The sequence below is a fragment of the Rattus norvegicus genome, chromosome 3, assembly GCF_021556685.1.
Source record: "Rattus norvegicus strain SHRSP/BbbUtx chromosome 3, alternate assembly SHRSP_T2T, whole genome shotgun sequence".
Lineage (NCBI taxonomy): Eukaryota > Metazoa > Chordata > Mammalia > Rodentia > Muridae > Rattus > Rattus norvegicus.
Window position 1 is genome coordinate 3,624,086 of NC_141536.1, and position 24,165 is coordinate 3,648,250.

General features: G+C 39.0%; 1 long non-coding RNA gene and 1 pseudogene across 2 annotated transcripts in view; one reads left to right on the forward strand and one right to left on the reverse strand.

Moving 5' to 3' along the window:
* The window catches only part of Nid2-ps16 (nidogen 2, pseudogene 15), a 1,080,338-nt pseudogene that overhangs the window by 958,105 nt on the left and 98,068 nt on the right, over nucleotides 1–24,165 (forward strand).
* On the reverse strand, nucleotides 9,436–11,254 carry LOC148006400 (uncharacterized). Its single transcript, XR_015684160.1, has 3 exons — nucleotides 11,097–11,254; nucleotides 10,873–10,933; nucleotides 9,436–9,731 (listed from the first exon to the last, which is right to left on the reverse strand). It is a non-coding gene; the product is annotated as an uncharacterized LOC148006400 (long non-coding RNA).

The following is a 24,165-nucleotide window of genomic DNA, read 5'->3' on the forward strand; positions in this document are numbered from 1 at the left end:
CCTTTTTCCCTTACTGCTTTTAATGTTCTTTCTTTATTTTGTGCATTTGGTGTTTTGACAATTATGTGATGGGAGGTTTTTCTTTTCTGGTCCAATCTATTTGGAGTTCTGTAGGCTTCTTGTATGTCTATGGGTATCTCTTTTTTTAGGTTAGGGAAGTTTTCTTCTATGATTTTGTTGAAGATATTTACTGGTCCTTTGAGCTGGGAGTCTTCACTCTCTTCTATACCTATTATCCTTAGGTTTGATCTTCTCATTGAGTCCTGGATTTCCTGTATGTATTGGACCAGTAGCTTTTTCCGCTTTACATTATCTTTGACAGTTTAGTCAATGATTTCTATGGAATCTTCTGCTCCTGAGATTCTCTCTTCCATCTCTTTTATTCTGTTGCTGAAGCTTGGATCTACAGCTCCTTGTCTCTTCTTTTGGGTTTCTATATCCAGGCTTGTTTCCATGTGTTCTTTCTTGATTGCTACTATTTCCATTATTAATTCCTTCAACTGTTTGATTGTGTTTTCCTCGAATTCTTTCAGAGATTTTTGTGTCTCCTCTCTATGGGCTTCTACTTGTTTATTTATGTTTTCCTGGAATTCTTTCCGGCATTTTTGCGATTCCTCTCTGTAGGCTTCTACCTGTTCTCTAAGGGAGTTCTTCACGTCTTTCTTGAAGTCCTCCAGCATCATGATCAAAAATGATTTTGAAACTAGATCTTGCTTTTCTGGTGTGTTTGGATATTCCATGTTTGTTTTGATGGGAGAATTGGGCTCCGATGCTGCCATGTAGTCTTGGTTTCTGTTGCTTGGGTTCCTGCGCTTGCCTCTCGCCATCAGATTATCTCTAGTGTTACTTTGTTCTGCTATTTCTGACAGTCGCTAGACTCTCCTATAAGCCTGTCTGTCAGGAGTCCTGTAGACCTGTTTTCCTCTCTTTCAGTCAGTTATGGGGACAGAGTGTTCTGCTTTTGGGCGTGTAGTTTTTCCTCTCTACAGGTCTTCAGCTGTTCCTGTGGGCCTGTGTCTTGAGTTCACCAGGCAGCTTTCTTGCAGCAGAAAATTTGGTCTTACCTGTGGTCCCGATGCTGAAGTTCGCTCGTGGGGTGCTGCCCACGGGCTCTCTGCAGTGGCAGCAACCAGGAAGACCTGTGCCGCCGTTTCCGGGAGCTTCAGTGCACCAGGGTTCCAGATGGTCTTTGGCTTTTTCCTCTGGCATCCGAGATGTGTGTGCAGAGAGCAGTCTCTTCTGGTTTCCCAGGCTCGTCTGCCTCTCTGAAGGTTTAACTCTCCCTCCCACAGTATTTGGGTGCAGAGAACTGTTTATCTGGTCTGTTTCTTTCAGGTTCCGGCGGTGTCTCAGGCAGGGGTCCTGCCGCTCCTGGGCCCTCCCCCACGGGAGCCCAGAGGCCTTATACAGTTTCTTCTTGGGCCAGGGATGTGGGCAGGGGTGAGCAGTGTTGGCGGTCTTTTTCCGCTCTGCAGCCTCAGGATTGCCCACCTGACCAGGCGGTTGGGTATCTCTCTCACGGGGTCTGGGAGCCGAGAGCTGCTGCGGGCCGGGATCTGTGGTTGTGGGACTTCCGGTAAAAACAGGACGTGCCCGGTCCTAGAGGAATTCTGCTTCCGTGTGTCCCAAGCTCACCCGGCAGCTTTCTTGCAGCAGAAAAGATGGTCTTACGTGTGGTCCCGAGGCTCAAGTTCGCTCGTGGGGTGCTGCCCACAGGCTCTCTGCAGCGGCAGCAACCAGGAAGACCTGTGCTGCCGTTTCCGGGAGCTTCAGTGCACCAGGGTTCCAGATGGTCTTTGGCTTTTTCCTCTGGCATCCGAGATGTGTGTGCAGAGAGCAGTCTCTTCTGGTTTCCCAGGCTTGTCTGCCTCTCTGAAGGTTTAGCTCTCCCTCCCACAGGATTTGGGTGCAGAGAGCTGTAAAGTTTTATAAAGGAAAATAAACTAAGTACTGCCTGGGAGTTAGTGTTGTGCAGAGCACTCAGGCTTCTCTATGATTCTGCCTTCTTCTCAGCACCTCACAGCCAACAGCTGCCTCCATTACACTAAGTCACTCAAAGAGTTTTCTTTGAGATTTCAACAGATACCTCAGAAAGACCTCGCTTGGGTTGGAGAGATGGCTCAGTGGTGAGGAGCACTGGCTGCTCTTCCAGAGATCTTGAGTTCAATTCCCAGCAACCACATGGTGGCTCACAACCATCTGTAATGGGATCTGATGCCCTCTTCAGGTGTGTCTGGAGACAGCTACAGTGTATTCATATACATAAAATAAATAACTAAATCTTAAAAAACAAAGACCTCACTTTATGGTGAGGGAAGACCTTTTATTTATCATTCTTGTAAAATATACATAATACAAAAACTGTCATTTTTATCTAAGTTGACAGTGGAGTGGCATTAGGTACATTCACAGTATTGTGAGATTATGATTCCCATCCATCACCACAATTCTTTTACCATTTCAAACTGAAAATCTATATTTAGTAAATACCAGCTCTTCACTTCTCCCTCTCATTGCCCTTGGCAACCACCACGCTGCTTTCCATTGCTTCCAATTTGTTATCTTTAGGCTCCTTGTACAAATATCATATAATATTTGTCTCTTGGCAATTGGGTTATATCTTTTTGTGTAAATTCCTTGGGGCATCTATGTTCTGGCATGTGCCACAGCTTTTAGTCTGAATTATGTTCCATTTGTATATAGTGTGTGTTTATATATGTTTGCATACATCTCTTGACCAAATGTTGACTCAGGTAATATCTACCTTGTTTTTGAAGCTGGGTCTGTCACTTGAGATCAATAATTTAGGCTAAGCTGTCTTATCAATTAATCCCAGGGCTCCACCTAAACAGAGCTGGGCTTACTGATAGAACATCATATGCCTGACTGGTGTTTTGCAGTTTTGTCACAGGCATGTGTATGAATGTGTGTGTTTCTAAAACCAGCTTGGATCTATAGTAAAATTTTCAAAAATTTCTTAATACTTATTATACCGAATATTGGGATTTATTAGTGTTATCATGCATTATGTAATGTGTTAAGACATAGAGATGCAGCTCCCAGGCAGGGTCAAGTAAGGACTGGTGACAGGTGGAAGTAGGGGCTGGAATGTCGCCCTTGAGAAGAAAATGTTTTTCTCACTTGGCTTTAAACTATGTTTTATTGTGTCCTGTTTCTGTGGAAGTGGTTCTCATGATCTCTTTGTAATGGTGAGTATATTTTGATAATAAGAAGAGGGGTGATTTGTTATGTGAATTTTTGAGAAGCCTTTGTTTAGTCTTATTTCTTTGTTTAGTCTTGCCTTAGTTGCTCCTGGTATCATGGGAATAATGATCTTATGGTATCTTGCCAAAATGGAAATTGAAGTAATGCATATTCATATCTATATAAGGATTAATAAAGCTTGCAACTGTGTGTAGTTTCTTCTGACGTTTGTTTGGATCCCTGTGTCCTGGATGTTTGAGACTGTACCCAGGCCCCCCAATGCACTAGATGTTGACAGTAATGTATTTTGACAATATTCCCCCATAATTTGCATTGATTCTGTAGACAGATTTTGGAAGTATGGCCATCCCATGAGCATGCAAAGTCTTTCCCTCTTCTAGTGTCCTTTTTAATTTCTTTATTCATTATCTTAAGTTTTCATTATAGAGGTCTTTCACTTCCTTGGTCAGGTTTAGATCAAGAGATTTGGGGTGGGGGCTTGGATTTTTAAATTGTAATGAATGGGATTATTTCCCAGATCTGTCAATAAAATTTTATTGGTTGATAAGGCTTACTACTGCTTGCCATATATATTATGGTGAGATGTGTTTCTTATATCCTGAGTTTCTCGACATGATTGATGTTGGCTTTGTCAAAAGCCTTACATGTCTATCAAAATGTTATGATTTCTACTCTATCAAAAAAAAGAGATTTGTGAAATTTATAAAATGTATTGACATATTGAGCCAGCACTAATCTCTGGAATAAACCAACTTGATCATGGTTATTTTTCGATATATTATTGAAGAGTTTGCAGTTATCTTTAAAGAAATTTTGTAGCCTGGTTGCTGCCGCTGCAGAGAAGCCCGTGGGCAGAATTGTGTAGTGTAGAATTCTATCAGACCTTCATAGAAGACCTCATACCAATACTATCCAAACTATTCCACAAAATTGAAACAGACGGATCACTACCGAATACCTTCTACGAAGGCACAATTACTCTTATACCTAAACCACACAAAGACCCAACAAAGAAAGAGAACTTCAGACCAATTTCCCTTATGAATATCGACGCAAAAATACTCAATAAAATTCTGGCAAACCGAATTCAAGAGCACATCAAAACAATCATCCACCATGATCAAGTAGGCTTCGTCCCAGGCATGCAGGGATGGTTTAATATACAGAAAACCATCAACGTGATCCATTATATAAACAAACTGAAAGAACAGAACCACATGATCATTTCATTAGATGCTGAGAAAGCATTTGACAAAATTCAACACCCCTTCATGATAAAAGTCCTGGAAAGAATAGGAATTCAAGGCCCATACCTAAACTACATAGTAAAAGCCATATACAGCAAACCAGTTGTTAACATTAAACTAAATGGAGAGAAACTTGAAGCAATCCCACTAAAATCAGGGACTAGACAAGGCTGCCCACTCTCTCCCTACTTATTCAATATAGTTCTTGAAGTTCTAGCCAGAGCAATCAGACAACAAAAGGAGATCAAGGGGATACAGATCGGAAAAGAAGAAGTCAAAATATCACTATTTGCAGATGATATGATAGTATATTTACGTGATCCCAAAAGTTCCACCAGAGAACTATAAAAGCTGATAAACAACTTCAGCAAAGTGGCTGGGTATAAAGTTAACTCAAATAAATCAGTTGCCTTCCTCTATACAAAAGTGAAACAAGCCGAGAAAGAAATTAGGGAAACGACACCCTTCATAATAGAGCCAAATAATGTAAAGTACCTCGGTGTGACATTAACCAAGCAAGTAAAAGATCTGTACAATAAGAACTTCAAGACACTGAGGAAAGAAATTGAAGAAGACCTCAGAAGATGGAAACATCTCCCATGCTCATGGATTGGCAGGATTAATATAGTAAAAATGGCCATTTTACCAAAAGCAATCTACAGATTCAATGCAATCCCCATCAAAATACCAATCCAATTCTTCAAAGAGTTAGACAGAACAATTTGCAAATTCATCTGGAATAACAAAAAACCCAGGATAGCTAAAGCTATCCTCAACAATAAAAGGACTTCAGGGGGAATCACTATCCCTGAACTCAAGCAGTATTACAGAGCAATAGTGATAAAAACTGCATGGTACTGGTACAGAGACAGACAGATAGACCAATGGAATAGAATTGAAGACCCAGAAATGAACCCACACACCTATGATCACTTGATTTTTGACAAAGGAGCCAAAACCATCCAATGGAAAAAAGATAGCATTTTCAACAAATGGTGCTGGTTCAAGTGGAGGTCAACATGTAAAAGAATGCAGATCGATCCATCCTTATCACCCTGTACAAAGCTTAAGTCTAAGTGGATCACGGACCTCCACATCAACCAGACACACTCAAACTAATAGAAGAAAAACTAGGGAAGCATCTGGAACACATGGGCACTGGAAAACATTTCCTGAACAAAACACCAATGGCTTACGCTCTAAGATCAAGAATCGACAAATGGGATCTCATAAAACTGCAAAGCTTCTGTAAGGCAAAGGACACTGTGGTTAGGACAAAACGGCAACCAACAGATTGGGCAAAGATCTTTACCAATCCTACAACTGATAGAGGCCTTATATCCAAAATATACAAAGAACTCAAGAAGTTAGACCGCAGGGAAACAAATAACCCTATTAAAAAATGGGGTTCAGAGCTAAACAAAGAATTCACAGCTGAGGAATGCCGAATGGCTGAGAAACACCTAAAGAAATGTTCAACATCTTTAGTCATAAGGGAAATGCAAATCAAAACAACCCTGAGATTTCACCTCACACCAGTGAGAATGGCTAAGATCAAAAACTCAGGTGACAGCAGATGCTGGCGAGGATGTGGAGAAAGAGGAACACTCCTCCATTGTTGGTGGGATTGCACACTGGTAAAACCATTCTGGAAAGCAGTCTGGAGGTTCCTCAGAAAATTAGACATTGAACTGCCTGAGGATTCAGCTATACCTCTCTTGGGCATATACCCAAAAGATGCCTCAACATATAAAAGAGACACTTGCTCCACTATGTTCATCGCAGCCTTATATAATAGCCAGAAACTGGAAAGAACCCAGATTATCTTGAACAGAGGAATGGATACAGAAAATGTGGTACATCTACACAATGGAATATTACTCAGCTATCAAAAACGAGTTTATTAAATTCGTAGGCCAATGTTTGGAACTGGAAAATATCATCCTGAGTGAGCTAACCCAATCACATAAAGACATACATGGTATGCACTCATTGATAAGTGGCTATTAGCCCATATGCTTGAATTACCCTAGATCCCTAGAACAAATGAAACTCAAGATGGATGATCAAAATGTGAATGCTTCACTCCTTCTTTAAATGAGGAAAAAGAATACCCTTGGCAGGGAAGGGAGAGGCAAAGATTAAAACAGAGACTGAAGGAACACCCATTCAGAGCCTGCACCACATGTGGCCCATACATATACAGCCACCCAATTAGACAAGATGGATGAAGCAAAGAAGTGCAGACTGACAGGAGCCGGATGTAGATCGCTCCTGAGAGGCACAGCCAGAATACAGCAAATACAGAGGCGAATGCCAGCAGCAAACCACTGAACTGAGAATAGGACCCCTGTTGAAGGAATCAGAGAAAGAACTGGAAGAGCTTGAAGGGGCTAGAGACCCCTTATGAACACCAATGCCAAGCAACCAGAGCTTCCAGGGACTAAGCCACTACCTAAAGACTATACATGGACTGACCCTGGACTCTGACCTCATAGGTAGCAATGAATATCCTAGTAAGAGCACCAGTGGAAGGGGCAGCCCTTGGTCCTGCTAAGACTGAACCCCCAGTGAACTAGACTGTGGGGGGGAGGGCGGCAATGGGGGGAGGGCTGGAAGGGAAACACCCATAAGGAAGGGGAGGGGGGAGGGTGATGTTTGCCCTGAAACCGGGAAAGGGAATAACACTCGAAATGTATATAAGAAATACTCAAGTTAATAAAAAAAAAAGAAATTTTGTATACATTTATATTGGAGATTGGTGTTTATTTTTTGTTTGTTTTTTTTTTTGCTTGTTTGTTTCCGGTTTCAGTATCAGGCTAATCCTAGCTTCATAGTTTTGTAATGTGCCCTTCCTTTGCTATTTAATAGAATCGTTTGAGATGCATTTGTGTTAGTATTTCATTGAAGGTCTGGCAATTTTTTTTATTTGGTAGATATTTGATCACTACTTCACTCTAACTGCTTTTTACAAAGCTGTTCAATTTTTTTTTATATCTTCATGATTTACTTTTGGTAATACATATACATTCAGAAGTCTATTTACTTTATTTCAGAGTTTTCCAATTTATTGGAATAAATGATTTTTAACTTGATAATTTCTGAGAATTTTGTGAATACTATATATCATTTTCATCCCTCCCTTTCCCACAATCATCCTCCCCCCATTTCCTCCCTCAAATTCACACCTTTTTCTTTTTTTCTATCCCCCTAACCCTATCCCCACAACCTAACCCTAACCCCACCATGCTAACATAATCCCCCCAGTCCTAAATCCCCTAACCCTAACCTAATCTCTAACCCTAACACCTAACTTTCTAATACTAACTGCACACCCAACCACCCTAATCATAATCCCTAACTTTCTAACTCAGCTTGTTTCCAATTAACTCCTGGCATTTACTTATACCATGTTTTTGAAATGTTAAGTATTTATGCAGATTTCAAAACACAAAGACTTTACCACACTGAGCCCATTTATAAGACTTTTTTCTAGTGTGTGTTATTTCCTGTATTCACAGATAAATGTGAAGGGCTGTACATTGCTTCCATTCACAGGGGTTCAGTGAATGGAAGTACGAATACTTTTGTTATAGTGAGAACTATAGAAATGTGCAAAGGCTTCACCATATTCAATACATTCATAGTTTCTCTCTAGTGTGGTATCTTTCATGCTGTTTATCTTAATTTGGGTTTTAATGCTGTGAAAAGACACCATGACTAAGGCAACTCTTAAAAAGGACATTTAATTGAGGATGGTATACAGATTCAGAGGTTCAGTCTATTATCAAGGTGGGAAGAATGACAGTGTCCAAGCAGACATGGTGCTGGAGGAGAGTTCTCCATCTTGATCAGAAGGCAGCCAGAAGACTCTTCTGCCCTGGGTAGAGCTTAAGCATAGGATCTCAAAGCGCCCCCCCCCCAGTGACATACTTCCTCAAAGGCCACATCTATTCCAGAAAGGCCATACTTGCTATGGGCCAAGTATATTTAAACCACCACACCTTTGATGATCACAGTAAAGGCTTTATTACCACATTGGTTACATTCACAGGGCTACTCTTTAGTATGTGTTCTTTTGTGTAGTTGGAGGTGGCTTGATTGTGAAAAGGCTTTACCACATTGACCACATTTGTAAGGTTTCTCTCCAGTATGAATTCTTTCATGTTTTTGAAGTTGACCATGAGAGGCAAAGGATTTACAACATTGCTTACAATCGTAAGGTTTCACTCCAGTATGGGTTGCTTTGTGTATTCGGAGACTAGTGTTACACGCAAAGGCTTTACCACATTCATTACATTTGTAGGGTTTCTCTCCAGTATGAATTCTTTCATGTCTTTTAAGATCGTTCTGACCTGCAAATGCTTTACCACACTGACTACATCCATAGGATTTCTCTCCTGTATGTGTTCTTTGATGTATTTGAAAATGACCATGATATCCAAAGGCTTTACCACATTGATCACACGCATAGGGTTTCTCTCCAGTATGCATTCTTTTATGTACTTGGAGATAACTGTGATATGCAAAGGCTTTACCACATTGATCACATTCATAGGGTTTCTCTCCAGTATGTGTGCTTTTATGTATTTGGAGAGTACTGTGTCGTGAATAGACTTTATCACACTTATTGCATTTGTAGGGTTTCTCTCCAGTATGTATTATTTTGTGTATTCGAAGATTACACTGTTGTACAAAGGCTTTACCACATTGATTACATTTGTAGGGTTTCTCTCCAGTATGAAATCTTTCATGATGTTGAAGTTCAGAATGGTATGTAAAGGCTTTACCACACTGCTTACATGCATAGGGTTTCTCTCCAGGATGTTTGCTTTTATGTATTTGGAGATGACTGTGTTGTGAATAGGGCTTTATCACATCCATTACAGTTGTAATGTTTCTCTCCAGTATGAATTATTTCACAATCTTGAAGTTGAGAATGGTATGCAAAGTTTATCACATGGCTTACATTCATAAGGTTTCTCTCCAGTGTGTGTTCTTTTATGTCCTCCGAGATGACTATGTTGTGAATAGGCTTTATCACATTGGTCATATTTGTAGGGTTTCTCTCTAGAATGTGTTCTTTTATGTATTTGGAGATGTCTGTGATGTACAAAGTCTTCACTATACTGAATATCTTCAGAGGGTTTCTCTCCAGTATGAATTCTTTCATGCCTTTGATGATAACTGTGACATGCAAAGGCTTTACCACAGTGAGAATATTCAGAGGGTTTCACTCCAGTACGACTTTTTTCATGCCTGCAAAGATAATTGGCACATGTAAAAGGTTTACCACAATCACTACACCAATGAATCTTTTTATCTATAGGAATTAATTTTATAATTTGCTCAAATTGTAAAGAGGAATCACATCTTAAAGTTTTAATCACTTTGTTTACATTCATGGTTTCCCCTTTATTATGGGTTGTTTCCCATACCTATAATGGTAAGAGTGTCATTACATGGCTCACATTTGTAGCATCCTTTTACCTTATGAATTTTTTTTACATATTTTAAGAGAAATGGAAGAACTCAGAGCTTTACCACACTGAGTACATGCATAAATTTTCCTATATTGTGAAATATACACTTGCATACTACATTGGCAAGTGAACCAGGACAAACAGAAAAGAATTTCCACATTTCTAGTACTCATAGGGATTTTCTGCAGTGTGAGTTTATGGATATATTCTCAATGAAGTTGGAAAACCAACTAATTATAAACTTGTACCACACAGAGAAAGTCTGTTCAAATGGGGACTACTACATATATTTTAATTGTTCTAGGAGAGAGAATGAGAAGTACATTGCTTCTTCCAATATGCCTATGCCCACATGGCTTGTATCCATTGTGGCATTAAAAGAAGAATAAGAAATAAAAGATTTCCACACTGAATTCACACAGTTTGACTTTTTGTTGATCATAGGCATGTGGTATGTTTTTCCCCAACAACATTCTTGATTCACATAAACTGCCACTTTAACTTAAACTTAGAAATGTTACTTTATGAGTAATCAGCTTTACCATGAAATATTTGCTCATTAGAAACATATACTTATCACCTATAATATATATCATATATATGTACACACACACACTGCAATATGTGAGTGGCATGAGACTAAATAGATTGGCATTTCTACAGAGTAACTGTAATGTGGCTCTGATTTGAATGGTAATATCTGTAGACATTGTTTCCTTGTCTTCTTTCTTAGAGGAAAGCCTTGTAAACAAAAATCAGACACCTGACACTGAGGTACATAGATTTGTGAGAATTTAATAAACTATACACTTAAAGAAGTGCTTTTCTTTTTACACTGTTGCTTATCTTTAAAACTTCTAGGACACAGTAACATTTCTTTAGAGGCAGATCTATACCAACTTGCACATGACAATTACCTTCCAGGTCTTCTGAAACTTTGAAAATGTTCTTCAATATTATGGTCTTTCCAGTTGCAGCCTAAAATATAGTACGTGAAAGTGTATGATATATCATTGAATATTAGGCAAAATTTAAGTTACTATCTTTAGTGAACCTGATTTATTCACCTCATTCTTAACTGGAATTGCAGAAAACAGTTTTCCCCTTATTTTAAAAAGTGAAAGAAAATCCACAATCTTACCTATAGCAGTGAGGTTCTTATAGGTCTCCAGCATCACATCTTTGTAGAGACTCTTCTGTAAAGGATCCAGCATAGCCCACTCTTCTTGAGTGAAGTTCACATTCACATCATCATAAGTCACCACATCCTAAAATATCCCATACATGTGTACATCAGAAACCATGATACTGACATCACTGTAAATGTATGCCTCATTGACAATATAGTTGTATGATTCTGGTAATTCCCCCACTTATTTCTTGACCCAGAAGTTCTAATGGAATTACCAAGTCATCTTAGAAGGAAATTGAATGCTCATTGAATAGGATATAACTTTTCAAGAGAAATGCTAATTATGAGAGAGAAAGAGAGAGACAGAGAGAAAGACACACAGAGAGAGACAGAAAGAACCAAGTAGTACTAGCACACATCAGAGAAGTTGTACGAACAACTCACATCTTATTTCACTGAGTTGGATGCTAGGTCTATCCAGGACAGACAGAGGAACATATTAAGACTCTGTTTCCCATGTAAAAATCAATCAAAAAAGAGAGAAAGAACTCAGAGGTTTTTACCGGGGTTCCTACAAAGAATTACACATTCACTCCAGTTCTGTATTCATCTTCCAGAATCCTGAAGTGGCCAAGTTTAAACTATAACAGTAATGAGATCATACTAAAGGGGGGGAGTGTTTTTAAATAGATGCAAACGGACAGATGAAATATTAGCAATGTAAATGTTGATCCTAAATAAGCAACACGGGACAGGAGAGATGGCTCAGCAGTAAAGAAATCTTGCTGGTCTTGCAAATAATTGGGCTCAATTGCCAATACTTACAAGGGGTCTTCACAACTATCCATTTCTCCAAGTTCAGGAATTCTGAAGCCATCTTCTGCCTACTATTGGGACCAGGCATACATATTATGGATATTCATGCACACAGGTAAAATATTCATATTCCTTCAAAAAATCAAGACAAACACAACAGGCAGGAAAAATGTTATGCATCTGCAATTCAATGACTCAGAAAGCTCAGGCAGTAAAGCTTAGGCAGTAAGTCATGAATCTATGCCATCCTGAGAAGTAGACTATTCTCTCTGCCAAATTTCAAAATCCACGACATGGATGAAGATCAACACAACAGCATATGGTTGATATGTACAAAAACCTACATTCCAGGTCCATCAGCCAATAACATGAAACAAACACAGAAACAGTCAGGAATGTTGACTCACAATTAATCCCAGCATTCTGGACCTAGAGTCAGGTGGACCTTTAAGTTTGAGGCCTACTTGTTCTACATACCTACTTTCAGAAGAGCCAGGACTAGAAAGAGAAACTTTGTCTTCACAAACAAAAACAGAAACAAAACCAACAAAATTAAAAATATAAAAACACCAGGCTTAGTCCTTAGTTGTTTCAACCGTTGTTCCAACTGCATCTTATGTGATTACAGACAGAGTCTACAACATACCCAAACTTATGAAATATAATGAAACCAATGCTAAGAGGAAAACTCATAACTCTGAGGGCCTACAAAAAAAATTAGAGGGAGCATACACTAACAGCTTCACAGCACACCTGAAAACTTTAGAACAAAAAGATGCAATTACACCCAAGAGGAGTAGACAGCAGGAAATAATCAAACTCAGGGCTGAAATCAACCAAGTAGAAATGAAAAGAAATGTACAAAGAATCAACAAAACCATGAGTTGGTTCTTAGAGAAAACCGACAAGATAGATAAACCCTTAGACACACTAACCAGAGGTCACAGAGGGTATATCCAAATTAACAAAATCAGAAATGAAAAGGGAGACATAATAACAGAAACTGAGGAAATTAAAAAAAAATATCAGATCCTACTACCAAAGCCTATACCCAACAAAACTGGAAAAGCTTGAGGAAATGGACAATTTTCTAGACAGATATCAGATACCAAAGTTAAATCAGCATCAGATAAACCATCTAAACCACCCCATAACTCTTAAAGAAATCTAATCAGTCATTAAAAGTTTCCCAACCAAAAAATGTCAAGGATCAGATGGGTTTAGTGCAGAATTCTACCAGACCTTCAAAGAGGACCTAATACCAGTACTCTTCAAACTATTCCAAAAATTAGAAACAAAAGGAACACTACCCAATTCATTCTTTGAAGCCACAATTACGCTTATACCTAAACCACACAAAGACCCTACAAAGAAAGAGAATTTCAGACCAATTTCCCTCAAGAATATCGATGCAAAAATACTCAATAAAATTCTGGCAAACTGAATCCAAGAACACTCAAAAGGTTCATTCACCATGAGCGAGTAGGCTTCATTCTAGGGATGCAAGGATGGTTCAATATATGGAAATCCATCAACGTAATCCACTATATAAACAAACTCAAAGAAAAGAACCACATAATCATTTCATTAGATGCTGAGAAAGCATTTGACAAAATTCAACAACCCTCCATGAAAAAAGTCTTCAAAAGATCAGGAATTCAAGGCCCATATCTAAACATAGTAAAAGCAATATACAGCAAACCAGTAGCTAACATTAAACTAAAGGGAGAGAAAGTTAAAGCAATCCCGCTAAAATCAAAGATTAGACAAGGCTGCCCACTCTCTCCCTACTTATTCAGTATTGTACACGAAGTCCTAAGCAGAGCAACAAAAGGAGGTCAAGGGATACAAATGGGAAAGGAAGAAGTAAAAATATCACCATTTGCAGATGATCATAGTACACTTAAATGACCCCAAAATTCTTCCAGAGAACACCTAAACCTGATAAACAAGTTGAGCAAAGTGGCTGGATATAAAATTAACTCGAACAAATTAGTAGCCTTCCTCTACTCAAAGGATAAACAGGCTAAGAAAGAAATTAGGGAAATGACACCCTTCACAATAGTCACAAATAATATAAAATACCTTGGTGTGACTTTAACCAAGCAAGCGAAAGATCTGTATGACAAGAACTTCAAGACTCTGAAGAAAGAAATTGAAGATCTCAGAAAATGGAAAGACCTCCCATGCTCATGGATTGGCAGGATTAATATAGTAAAAATGGCCATTTTGCCAAAAGCGATCTACAGATTCAATGCAATCCCCATCAAAATTCCAACTCAATTCTTCATAGAGTTAGAAAGAGCAATTTGCAGATTCATTTGAAAAAGCAAAAAACCCAGGATAGTGAAAACTATTCTCAACAATAAAAGAACTTCTGGGGGAATCACAATCCCTGAATTCAAGCAGTATTACAGAGCAATAGTCATAAAAACTGTATGGTATTGGTACATTTACACAGTGGAGTATATATCACCCAGCTGTTTTAAAAAATGGCATCATGAATTTGAAGGTAAGTGAATGAAACTAAAAAAAAGAATTACCCCAAGTGAGGTAGCCCACACCCAGAATGACAGATATGGTATTCATTCACTTATTAGTGGGTATTACCTATTAGGTAAATGATAACCAAGGTATAATCTACAGACTCAGAGAGGATAAGTAAAGAAGAGGGCTACAGGGGGGAAGCATGGATCTCCTTCTAAAGGGGAAATAGAATCCTTTCTGTGAGTAGACTGGGGTTTGATGGGAACAGAAGAAGGAGGGATCAGTTGGGGGTGCGGCGAAGGGAAAAAGTAAAATGCAGAGCAAACTTGAGCCTCAGGACCACAGGTAAGACAAACCTTCCTGCTCCAAGCGATCTGCCTGGTGAACTCAGGACACACAGAGGCAAAATTCCTCTAGGAATGGACACTTCTGGTTTTTAGCGGGATTCCGAAACTCACGGATCCCTGCCCGCAGCAGCTCACTGCTCCCAAACCCCGTGGGAGACAGAGCTCACAGCCCAGATAAGTGGGCACTCCTGATACTGCAGAGCGGAAGAGACCACCAACACTGCCCACCCCTGCCCACATCCCTGGCCCAGGAGGAAACTGTATACGACCTCTGGGTTCCTGGAGATAAGTGCACAGGAGCAGCAGGTCCCCTGCATCTGAGACACCGCCTGAACCTGAAGGGACCAACCAGATAAACAGTTCTCTGCACCCAAATCCCGTGGGAGGGAGAGCTAAACCTTCAGAGAGGCAGACACGCCTGGGAAACCAGAAGAGACTACACTCTGCCCACATTACTGATTCCAGAGGAAAACACCAAATGCCATCTGGAACCCTGGTGCACTGAAGATCACGAAAAGGGCGGCACAGATCTTCCTGGTTGCTGCCCCCACGGAGAGCTCATAAGCAACACCCCACGAGCAAACTTGATCCCCAGGACCACAGGTTAGACAAACCTTCCTGCTCCAAGCGACCTGTCTGGTTAACTCAAGACACAGCCCCACAGGAACACCTGAAGACCTGTAGATAGGAAACACTACACGCCCGAAAGCAGAACACTCTGTTCCCATAACTGGCTGAAAGAAAAGAGGAAAACAGGTCTACAGCACCCCTGACACACAGGCTTATAGAATAGTCTAGCCACTGTCAGAAATAAAAGAAGAAAGTAACACTAGAGATAATCTGATGGTGAGAGGCAAATGCAGGAATCCAAGCAACAGAAACCAAGACTACATGGCATCATCGGAGCCCAATTCTCCCACCAAAGCAAACAAGGAATATCCAAACACACCAGAAAAGCAAGATCTAGTTTCAAAATCATATTTGATCATTACACTGGAGGACTTCAAGAAAGACATGAAGAACTCCCTTAGAGAAACACAGGAAAACATAAATAAACAAGTAGAAGCCTACAGAGAGGAATCACAAAAGTCCCTGAAAGAATTCCAGGAAAACACAATCCAACAGTTGAAGGAATTAAAAATGGAAATAGAAGCAATCAAGAAAGAACACATGAAAACAGCCCTGGATATAGAAAACCAAAGGAAGAGAAAAGGAGCCGTAGATACAAGCTTCACCAACAGAATACAAGAGAGAGAAGAGAGAATCTCAGGAGCAGAAGATTCCATAGAAATCATCGACTCAACTCTCCAAGATAATGTAAAGCGGAAAAAGCTACTGGTCCAAAACATACAGGAAATCCAGGACTCAATGAGAAGATCAAACCTAAGGATAATACGTATAGAAGAGAGTGAAGACTCCCAGCTCAAAGGACCAGTAAATATCTTCAACAAAATGATAGAAGAAAACTTCCCTAACCTAAAGAAAGAGATACCCATAAGCATACAAGAAGCCTACAGGACTTCAAATAGATTGGACCAGAAAAGAAATAGTCACATAATAGTCAAAACACCAAATGCACAAAATAAACAAAGGATATTAAAAGCAGTAAGGGAAAAAGGTCAAGTAACATATAAAGGCAGACCTATCAGAATCACACCAGACTTTTCGCCAGAGACTATGAAAGCCAGAAGATCCTGGGCAGATGTCATACAGACCCTAAGAGAACACAAATGCCAGCCCAGGTTACTGTATCCTGCAAACCTCTCAATTATTCCAAGATATTCCATGACAAAACCAAATTTACAAAATATCTCTCTACAAATCCAGCACTACAAAGGATAATAAATGGTAAAGCCCAACATAAGGAGGCAAGCTATACCCTAGAAGAAGCAAGAAACTAATTGTCTTGGAAACAAAACAAAGAGAAGAGAAGCACAAAAACATAACCTCATATCCAAATATTAATATAACGGGAAGCAACAATCACTATTCCTTAATATCTCTCAACATCAATGGCCTCAACTCCCCAATAAAAAGACATAGATTAACAAACTGGATATGCAACGAGGACCCTGCATTCTGCTGCCTACAGGAAACACACCTCAGAGACAAAGACAGACACTACCTCAGAGTGAAAGGCTGCAAAACAACTTTCCAAGCAAATGGTCGGAAGAAGCGAGTTGGAGTAGCCATTCTAATATCAAATAAAATCAATTTTCAACTAAAAGTCATCAAAAAAGATAAGGAGGGACACTTCATATTCATCCAAGGAAAAATCCACCGAGATGAACTCTCAATCCTAAATATCTATGCCCCAAATACAAGGGCACCTAAATAGGTAAAACAAACCTTACTAAAGCTCAAAACAAACATTGCACCTCACACAATGATAGTAGGAGATTTCAACAACCCACTCTCATCAATAGACCGATCCTGGAAACAGAAATTAAACAGAGACGTAAACAGTCTAAGAGAGGTCATGAACCAAATGGACTCAAAAGATATTTATAGAACATTCTATCCTAAAGCAAAAGGATATATATTCTTTTCAGCTCCTCATGGTACTTTCTCCAAAATTGACCATATAATTGGTCAAAAAACGGGCCTCAACAGGCACAGAAAGATAGAAATAATCCCATGCGTGCTATCGGACCAACACGGCCTAAAACTGGTCTTCAATAACAATAAGGGAAGAATGCCCACATATACGTGGAAGTTGAACAATGCTCTACTCAACGATAACCTGGTCAAGGAAGAAATAAAGAAAGTAATTAAAGACTTCTTAGAATTTAATGAAAATGAAGGTACAGCATACCCAAACTTATGGGACACAATGAAAGCTGTGCTAAGAGGAAAACTCATACTTCTGATTGCTTGCAGAAAGAAACAGGAAAGAGCATATGTCAGCAGCTTGACAGCACACCTAAAAGCTCTAGAACAAAAAGAAGCAAATACACCCAGGAGGAGTAGAAGGTAGGAAATAATCAAACTCAGAGCTGAAATCAACCAAGTAGAAACAAAAGGGACCATAGAAAGAATCAACAGAACCAAAAGTTGGTTCTTTGACAAAATCAACAGGATAGATAAACCCTTAGCCAGACTAACGAGAGGACACACAGAGTATGTCCAAATTAACAAAATCAGAAATGAAAAGGGAAACATAATTACAGAATCAGAGGAAATTCAAAAAATCATCAGATCTTACTATAAAAGACTATATTCAACAAAACTTGAAAATCTGCAGGAAATGGACAATTTCCTAGAAAGATACCAGGTACCGAAGTGAAATCAGGAACAGATAAACCAGTTAAACATCCCCATAACTCCTAAGGAAATAGAAGCAGTCACTAAAGGTCTCCCAACCAAAAAGAGCCCAGGTCCAGACGGGTTTAGTGCAGAATTCTATCAGACCTTCATAGAAGACCTCATACCAATACTATCCAAACTATTCCACAAAATTGAAACAGATGGAGCAGTACCGAATTCCTTCTATGAAGCCACAATTACTCTTATACCTAAACCACACAAAGACCCAACAAAGAAAGAGAACTTCAGACCAATTTCCCTTATGAATATCGACGCAAAAATACTCAATAAAATTCTGGCAAACCGAATTCAAGAGCACATCAAAACAATCATCCACCATGATCAAGTAGGCTTCATCCCAGGGATGGTTTAATATATGGAAAACCATCAACGTGATCCATTATATAAACAAACTGAAAGAACAAAATCACATGATCATTTCATTAGATGCTGAGAAAGCATTTGACAAAATTCAACACCCCTTCATGATAAAAGTCCTGGAAAGAATAGGAATTCAAGGCCCATACCTAAACTACATTGTAAAAGCCATATACAGCAACCCAGTTGCTAACATTAAACTAAATGGAGAGAAACTTGAAGCAATCCCACTAAAATCAGGGACTAGACAAGGCTGCCCACTCTCTCCCTACTTATTCAATATAGTTCTTGAAGTTCTAGCCAGAGCAATCAGACAACAAAAGGAGATCAAGGGGATACAGATCGGAAAAGAAGAAGTCAAAATATCACTATTTGCAGATGATATGATAGTATAGTTAAGTGATCCCAAAAGTTCCAGCAGAGAAATACTAAAGCTGATAAACAACTTCAGCAAAGTGACTGGGTATAAAATTAACTAAAATAAATCAGTAGCCTTCCTCTACACAAAAGAGAAGCAAACCGAGAAAGAAATTAGGGAAACGACACCCTTCATAATAGACCCAAATAATGTAAAGTACCTCGGTGTGACTTTAACCAAGCAAGTAAAAGATCTGTACAATAAGAACTTCAAGACACTGAAGAAAGAAATTGAAGAAGACCTCAGAAGATGGAAAGATCTCCCATGCTCATGGATTGGCAGGATTAATATAGTAAAAATGGCCATTTTACCAAAAGTGATCTACAGATTCAATGCAATTCCCATCAAAATACCAATCCATTTCTTCAAAGAGTTAGACAGAACAATTTGCAAATTCATCTGGAATAACAAAAACCCAGGATAGCTAAAACTATCCTCAACAATAAAAGGACTTCAGGGGGAATCACTATCCCTGAACTCAAGCAGTATTACAGAGCAATAGTGATAAAAAAACTGCATGGTATTGGTACAGAGACAGACAGATAGACCAATGGAACAGAATGGAAGACCCAGAAATCAACCCACACACCTATGGGCACTAGATTTTTGACAAAGGAGCCAAAACCATCCAATGGAAAAATGATAGCATTTTCAGCAAATGGTGCTGGTTCAACTGGAGGTCAACATGTAGAAGAATGCAGATCGATCCATGGCTATCACCAAAGCTTAAGTCCAAGTGGATCAAGGACCTCCACATCAAACCAGATACACTCAAACTAACAGAAGAAAAACCTGGGCCGAATCTCAAACACATGGGCAATGGAAAAAGTTTCCTGAACAAAACACCAATGGTTTATGCTCTAAGATCAAGAATCGACAAAGGAGATCTCATAAAACTGCAAAGCTTCTGTCAGGCAAAGGACACTGTTGTTAGGACAAAACAACAACCAGCAGATTGGGAAAAGATCTTTACTAATCCTACAACTGATAGAGGGCTTATATCCAAAATATACAAAGAACTCAAGAAGTTAGACTGCAGGGAGACAAATAACCCTATTAAAAGAAGGGGTTCAAGTGTGGGGATTTAGCTCAGTGGTAGAGTGCTTGCCTAGTAAGTGCAAGGCCCTGGGTTTGGTCCCCAGCTCCGAAAAAAAGAAAAAGGGAAAAAAATGGGGTTCAGAGCTAAACAAAGAATTCACAGCTGAGGAATGCCAAATGGCTGAGAAACACCTAAAGAAATGTTCAACATCTTTAGTCATAAGGGAAATGCAAATCAAAACAACCCTGAGATTTCACCTCACACCAGTCCGAATGCCTAAGATCAAAAACTCAGGTGACAGGAAATGCTGGCGAAGATATGGAGAAAGAGGAGCGCCCCTCCATTCTTGGTGGGATTGCAGACTGGTACAACCATTCTGTTAATCAGTCTGAAGGTTCCTCAGAAAATTGGACATTGAACTACCTGAGGACCCAGGTATAACTCTCTTGGGTATATACCCCAAAGATGCCCCAACGTATAACAAAGACACATGCTCCACTATGTCCATACCAGCCTTATTTATAATAACCAGAAGCTGGAAAGAACCCAGATGCCCTTCAACAGAGGAATGGATACAGAAAATGTGATACATCTACACAATGGAATATTTCTCAGCTGTCAAAAACAATTACTTTATGAAATTCATAGGAAAATGGATGGAACTGGAGAATATCATCCTGAGTGAGGTAACCCAATCACAGAAAAAGACACATGGTATGCAATCATTGATAAGTGGATATTAGCCCAAATGCTTGAATTACCCTAGATGCACAGAACACATGAAACTCAAGAAGGATGACCTAAATGCGAATGCTTCACTTCTTCCTTAAAAGGGGAACAAGGATATCCTTGGGAGGGAATAGGGAGGCAAAGTTTAGAACAGAGGCAGAAGGAACACCCATTCAGAGCCTGCCCCACATGTGGCCCATACATATACAGCCACCCAATTAGATAAGATGGATGGTGAAAAGAAGTGGAGGCCGACAGGAACCGGATGTAGATCTCTCCTGAGAGACACAGCCAGAATACAGCAAATACATAGGCGAATGCCAGCAGCAAACCACTGAACTGAGAAGAGGACCCCTGTTGAAGGAATCAGAGAAAGGACTGGAAGAGCTTGAAGGGGCTCGAGACCCCATATGTACAACAATGCCAACCAACCAGAGCTTCCAGAGACTAAGCCATTACCCAAAGACTATACATGAATTGACCCTGGGCTCCAACCTCATAGGTAGCAATGAATATCCTAGTAAGAGCACCAGTGGCAGGTGAAGCCCTTGGTGCTGCCAAGACTGAACCCCCAGTGAACGTGATTGTTGGGGGGAGGCTGGTAATGGGGGGAGGATGGGGAGGGGAAGCCCATAAAGAAGGGGAGGGGAGGGGTTAGGGGTATTTGGACCCAGAAACCAGGAAGGGGAATAACAATCGAAATGTAAATAAGAAGTACTCGCGTTAATAAAGATTAAAAAAATATGAGCAGTATATGTTATCATAAAGCTAGGTTCTTCTATTTAAAGATTCTACCACATAAAGAGGAAACATATATTCAGACATACCCATGCCATTCTTTACAGAGAAGATAAAAACAAGGGCAAGAAATAGATGTATGTAAACTTATCTGCAGGTCCAATATAGTTTTTAATATCAAATATAATCTAGAAATAGACTAAAGATACTTTTTACCTTAGGGCCAAGGAATATTAGATAGGACCAAATTGGGATTATCTAAGGATCCAGCTTGCCACTATCATTGGACATGAGGACAAAGGACCATGTTTCTTTCTAACATCCTACCTGTATAATTATGACAAACTACAGATGAAATATCTTTTTTCCTTTGCCTGTTCTTATGCCAAAATATCTGAGAAAGACTACTTAACAAATAAATGGCTTATCTGAGATTAGAGCTCATGATACAGTGCACAGGAGAAGTAATAATACACAGCTAGTAACCCATCCTCTATTGTCAGCAAGCAGAAAGAGGTGAATGCTGATGTTGCCCCATTAATCAATTAAATTCAGAACCCACATTACAGATATTTCCTGAAGTTTGTCTCCTAGGTGATTTTAGATCCTGTCAAGTTGAGAACAAAATTAATCACCGTGATGTGTATAAATAACCAAGAAAAGAATAAAATAAGAATTTGTGCTTCCAGTATAAAGACCATGCTGCAGATAGACGTGTTTTTTAAATTAAACTCTTTTCTAAAACCAAAAAAGGCATGAAAGGTCAAACCTTTTATGCCTTCCAACTTTTCTAAAACATACAAGATTAAACAATCATATTTTTAAGTAAATTTTTATGGCAGTACAATGATACTTTCTCTATGTTACTTGATAATCCCTAATTTTTTTCTATTTTTGTGAGTGTAGTGTTTTTATTATCCACTGTTATTTGTAGAAATTTAGTGTTTACTTAGTGTGCATTCCTTTAGATATAGGTGACTGTAGAAACTAGAGGTTGCCATCCATTCTTTCCTACCTTATTTGTTATTTATCTATTTAATGTTTTACTTCTTTAATTAAAAAATAAAATTACAAAAAATACATTTTGGTTATATTTTTTCTTCTCATTGAAATCTACACAAATACTCCAAACCTATCTACAAATCCATGTTTATGCTTTTTCTAAAACTCTATCTTTCCCTTTCTTAAGAATATAAAGCCTACCCGAAAATCAACTAAAAATAAACACAAAAGTAATAAGACAAAATAATACCCAAACAAACAAAATGAGATAAGGTACACACAGAGACACACAAAGAATTGTAGAGTCAATAATGTGCTGCCCAACACTTCAGGGCATTTTTTTTCCTTTCTAGTGAGTGAAATTGGTATACCATGATACTCCTTTGGAGAAAATCAGTTTTTGCTTTGTCAGCAAGTTTCAATCACCAACACCTTCTTGCTGGGGATGAGACTTTGTATATATGTTTCCTTCTCAGTGCTAGCTTTTTAATCTGGTTTGACCTTGCGCAGAACTTGTGCAAGCTGTCAGAGTTCCTATGACTTCATATGTGTATCTGTATGATTGTGTTTTGAAAATATGGTTTCTTTGAAGTCATCACCTAACCTCTGACTCTTTCATTCTTTCTGCCTCCTCTTCCATACAGATGCCTGACATTTTAGGTAAGGGGTATGATAAAAAAAATCTCACTTATGATAGTGAGTTCAAAATTCCATCACTATCCAAACTCTATATTAGTTCCCTTCAACTGAAAGAAAGCTTCTCTTACGGAGGCTGAACATGGCACTGATCTACACATATAACAACAGTACATTAGCAGGAGCCATTCACTTTATTGCTATGTTCCTTTAGAATAATAAAGTTATTGCTTTTCTCTAAATGTATGTGCAAATACACACACACACAAACACCCACATGTATATACATATAGATGTATATATATACATATTTATACATGTCCATATATATACATATATACATATATATATTCTCAGGTTTGTGGCTGCTTTATCTGTGTCAGATATGAATTCTGTCTCACAGAGTGGGGCTCAAATACAATGTAAAAGAAAAGAGGTTGTTTATTCACACATTTATACCACTATTAAGTGAGTACATTTTTTTAACCAACTGACTGTTATAGATTATACGGCTTATATCTAAATATTTTTCCCTTCCAGCATCATAAGCATTAGTCAATAGGAATGAAACATTTATCTGGGCTCTGGGTACTTCTCCATGTTTGACATTGTATGTTATCCTCAGCACTAAACATTTATTATCATGTTATAGAGAGTAAATAATACCCAGAAGAATGGGCTGTGATGGGAGGGGTGATCTATGGTATCGTCTTTCATCAATGATTTAAGAATATGCAAGGCATTCCTGGCCGAATGTTTTACATGGTGACATATGATATCTATTTAGAACTTCATCTTTGATGACTCCATCTATCTTCCTTTCATATAATGTGTGTGTGTGTGTGTGTGTGTATGTGTGTGTGTGTGTGTGTGTGTGTGAGAGAGAGAGAGAGAGAGAGAGAGAGAGAGGAAGAAGAGGAGGGGAGGAGGATGGCGGAGGAAGAATGAAGAAGGAGGAGGAGGAGAAGAAAAAGAAGAAGAAGAGGAAGAGGAGGAGGAGGAGGAAGAGGAGGAGGAGGAGGAGGAAAAGGAAAAGTCATGTGGAGTTCAATAGAATATGTATTCTATTAGGTTTTAGATAAGCAACAATAACAATTGCTATCATGTATGTTTATTAGTTTGACATAGTTCCCACTAAGACTATTGCATGATCAATTTAATTTTATCCTCACAGTGAACAGA